General features: G+C 47.9%; 1 long non-coding RNA gene across 1 annotated transcript; it reads right to left on the bottom strand.

The window, feature by feature from the left end:
• Positions 1-1,897: 1,897 nt before the first annotated feature.
• On the bottom strand, positions 1,898-4,165 carry LOC308128138. The gene is made up of 3 exons (XR_013936542.1): positions 4,067-4,165; positions 3,599-3,771; positions 1,898-3,294 (listed from the first exon to the last, which is right to left on the bottom strand). It is a non-coding gene; the product is annotated as an uncharacterized lncRNA (long non-coding RNA).
• Between the last annotated feature and the right edge of the window lie 236 nt (positions 4,166-4,401).

The raw sequence follows: 4,401 nt of genomic DNA, 5'->3' as shown, positions 1-4,401 counted from the left end.
GAGGGTCATCAGTAAGTAAACTAAAGAGCTGCATTCCCTGTCAGGGAATTGAACCCCCAGCTCCCACGTGACAGGCAGGGATACTCTCCACTATACTAAGGAGGAGATGTTGAGATGCATGCTGTGTGTCAGGGTCGTAGCCAGCTGCTGCAGGCCATCATCAATACGCCGAGGGCTCACGACAGAACTGTAAACTCATGAAGGAACTCCAAACTTTGCCAGCTTACAAGGAACCTTAAACCTTCCACTGCCCAGGGGAACCAGGTTGTTCTTTCCTCCAGCCTTGAGTGTTCCACCACTTGGTGTGACATCTGCAATCTGGAAACTCTAACAATCAACTCACCATCATGAACAAGCCCTGATTAGACTCTCATAAGCAGTGTTGACACCTTGAAAAAGTAATATTACTGATGACTAGTTACTCCTTTAAAAGTTACTTAGTCACTTTGCTGATTATTTGCTTTTAAAAGTCACTAAGTTAGATTACAAGTAACTTTTTAAGTTATTTCCAACAGCTGTCTACAACACCCCCACCGTCTGAACAGGCGGGGGGCTTCCTGCCATTACATCTTTTGACTAAAGAAAAATACCAAACTAGTGTAAAATCTCTGCAGTTGTTATTGTTGTAATGATTCAATGATGATGTTTGTTGGTTCCTTTAATTTTATGGTTCATGAATGCAGCATGACAGCGAGGTGGCCTGTGATTGGCTGAGTGTGTGTGTGTGTGTGTGTGTGTGTGTGTGTGTGTGTGTGTGTGTGTGTGTGTGTGTGTGTGTGTGTGTGTGTGTGGGTGGGTGGGTGGGGGTGGGGGGTCAGATGTGCAAGCTAGGGATGTCCCGATCACACTTTTTTGCTCCCGATACCAATCCAATTTTTCAGAATTGAGTATCGGCCGATACCGATACCTTCCCGATCCGATACCTACATTGCTATTTGCAAAGATACTCAATAGTCTATTTTTGGAGCAACTAAGATGTCTGAAGCTAGAAGCAGTATTGGCAGAAGCTTTGTCACAAAACATTTACATGTTAATGTGAATTATAAACACTTAATTCTACTTCAAAGTGGTAAAACCTGTTTGACAAAAGTAGTCTGAGCATAGTTCTCTCAAAAACTTGATCAGAATATCCCAGTCTCCCTTCAAACTAGCGGAACCTTCTGGGTTAGTTTTTTTGCCATATCGCGCCCCTGTGGGGACTGATCCTTTTTTTTTTTAAATCCTTTATTTTAAAGCCGCACCGAGTGTGCTGCTTCTGTGTGGCTTTTTCTTTAGTTGTTGTTGTAAACTGGGGGTACATCCACACAATGAAAAAACAATCTTTGTTCTCCCTGGCCTTCTCCCAACAAACCTCCGTCCACACCTCACTATGGTGAGCCTCAACACGAGGCTTCAGGGCATGTAGTACACATGCAGGGCCTTTAGGGGCGCTGTGACTCACCAAACACAATAAGAAAGCAGAAGAAGACAGACCACATAGAAATTTAGATGCAGACTTCTGCACAGAAACACATAAACCACAATATATAACTCTAGTTTTATAGTTCTATGGCCCCGCTCTGCCTGCATCTAGCTTCTGCAGCTAGACCGGAGCTTCTAGTCCCTGATTGTTGTGGTTATTAGGTGACGTTGAGGATCGCGTTCTTTTTTTTCTTTTTTCTTTTTGTAGATCAGCGGGGTGATCGGCTGGATTTGCCGATTTCCGATCACTCACAAATCACTAATATCGGCCCCGATCCGATATCTACCGATCGGATCGGGGCATCCCTAATTTCTGTGTAAAAATATAACAATCTTAAATAAAAGGGAAGGTGTGAGATCCGAGCACAGACTGTTACAAACCAGTGAATTGTCAACAATAAATACACAATAATCACCAAGAAGCGTTCAATTCAGCTAACAGGCGTTTATTAATAAAAATGGATTATTTCCTAAATAATTCATAAATTGTCTAATAAATCAACACATTCAAGTAACAAACGACATCTAACACGGAGATCTAATCTATTAAACAGCAAACACTATGTACAAATAGTGTGTGTGTGTGTGTGTGTGTGTGTGTGTGTGTGTGTGTGTGTGTGTGTGTGTGTGTGTGTGTGTGTGTGTGTGTGTGTGTGTGTGTGTGTGTGTGTGTGTGTCTGGCCTGGAGTGATGAGTGGAATGGGTGTAATGACATTGAATGTCCACCAGAGGGAGGCAGACGTTGGCGGGTCAGTGTGGTGACCAGGACAACCACTAGGGGCATGCGGCGGCGGGCAGAGGGAGAGCGCAATGGCCTGATGTGTCCACCAGGTGGATGTCAAGAGGAATTTCAATGAACCACGTGACCACTAGAGGCGTTTGACTCGCTCTTTCTGGGGAGGCAGCGGTTGCTTAGCGACCAGATAAACAAGACGCCCGTTGCACGAGTATGCGCGAGGGGGTCTCGGAACGACGCGGTCTCACCTACTCCCGTAAAGACTGGTGGACTTTGTGGGCCCGGTTCTGAGCGGCGGAGTTCTAACGGGACATGCAGTTAGAACTCTGGTGATGGATGTGGATGTGGTTTAGCAGCACCAGACAGCAGTTTGGCTGCTAAATGTGACTGTGTGTGTGTGAGCTTATCTGATCAGATAACAGGAGCGGTGGTGGATTAGTGAAGGAGGGAGAGAGAGAAGGGAGTTAAACAGTTCTGGGCCGGTCCACGTGAGTTAACACGTGGCTCCTTGTGTCTCCGTACGAAGTCCTGCGTCTGGATGGACGTGAATCCGTCTTGGAGACGGTGTTTCTTCGCAGGTTGGACTTTTATACCGGCGCATCATGGTCCGGCTCCCTGCTGTGCTCACCATGGCCTTGGCCAATCAGAGCGGGGTTGGCTTCAGAGTTTCCGGGGCGTTTTCTACGGCTGTGGATGGAGTTGGTGGATCCCCCTGGTGGTGAGGTGCAGGGATGCAGCTTCCAGGGAGGGGTTGCCGTGGACCCCCTGGTGGGGGTCACCTGACCAATGGTGAATTTTTCCAGTGGTGATCAAATGTTCCTTTGTCCGGAGGGGGTGAGTCATGGAGGCCAGGCCCAACACAATGAACCAACACATGAGGAGGAGGAGGAGGAAGAGAAGGAGCAGGAGGAGGAGGAGGAAGAAGAGGAGGAGGAGGAACAGCAGGAGAAGGAGGAGGAAGAGGAGGAAGAGAAGGAGGAGGAGAAGGAGGAGGAGGGTGAGTCCACACAGTTATGGTTCTACGTCACTTGCCCAGGAACCCTGGTTAGATGGGGGTGGACCTTCAGGACACACAGCGTCCTCTCTGCTCTCACCACCTGCAGAGAGATGAGAGAGATGAGAGGTGATGAGGAGAGTCTCTGTGGAGCAGCCAGGACTTCAGTCCTGTCCACAGCAGCAGCTCAGAGCTCATGAAGGACCACCACTGTCAGACCAACACAACAAGCCTGAGGCTCCTCTGATTGGCTGACTGTGTCCTCTGCTGTCCAATCCTGAAGCTGCTCAGCGTTCTCCTCTCACAGCCTCACAGAGCAGTCAAACTCTGGATCTTTGTTCTCACACTAACTGTGTTTAGTAGAAACCTGCTGGAAGCAGCATGGACTCACTCCAACATCTACTGACCTGAGAGTCTGCAGGCTGCAGTCTGGACTCTGCTGAAGACCAACCAGCTGCTGCACATCTGGACCCTGAAGCTTGTTGTAACCCAGGTCTAGCTCCTTCAGGAGGAGGGGTTGGACTTCAGAGCTGAGGCCACAGAAGAACAGCTGATCTTTGACAACCTGCAGCCCCTCAACCTGAATAAAGAGAGAAAGCAGCAGAATGAATGAGGAGAACCAATCAGATGTGTTGATGGAGAAATGAGCAGCTCCACATTACTGTGTCCTGATCAATGAGCTGTTCTGTTGTTGTGGATCTTCATCACACTCATCCTCCACATGTCAGCACAACATTGCCACTCCTCCTCATGTCCACACACATCAGTAACAAGCTGCTGAGCTCAGTCCATCTCTCACTGCAGGATCAGAGTCTCACATCACAGCTGCTCACAAACATTTCTCCTTCTACAACAGTAACAGACAGTCAACTGACCCCAGAGTCTCCAGACTACAGAGTGGACTCTCCAGAAAACCACACAGCTGCTCAACTCCTGAATCCTGCAGCTCGTTCCCACTCAGGTCCAGATGTTTCAGATGTTTCAGGAGGGAGGGGTTGGACTTCAGAACTGAGGCCACAGAAGAACAGCTGATCTCTGACAAACTGCAGAACCTCAACCTGAATAAAGAGAGAAAGAAGTGAGATTAGAGGACAAAGTTTGATGTTGAAGTCATTGAGACTGAAGAAGGTTCAGACTGGAAGAGTTTAGAAATGTAAAGTCCAAACAGCTGAAGCCACCAGGAGGAGAAGAGTCTCATCAACATGCTGAT

Source organism: Lipophrys pholis, assembly GCF_963383615.2.
Source record: "Lipophrys pholis genome assembly, contig: SCAFFOLD_25, whole genome shotgun sequence".
Lineage (NCBI taxonomy): Eukaryota > Metazoa > Chordata > Actinopteri > Blenniiformes > Blenniidae > Lipophrys > Lipophrys pholis.
This window is presented reverse-complemented; position numbering and strand designations above follow the sequence as displayed.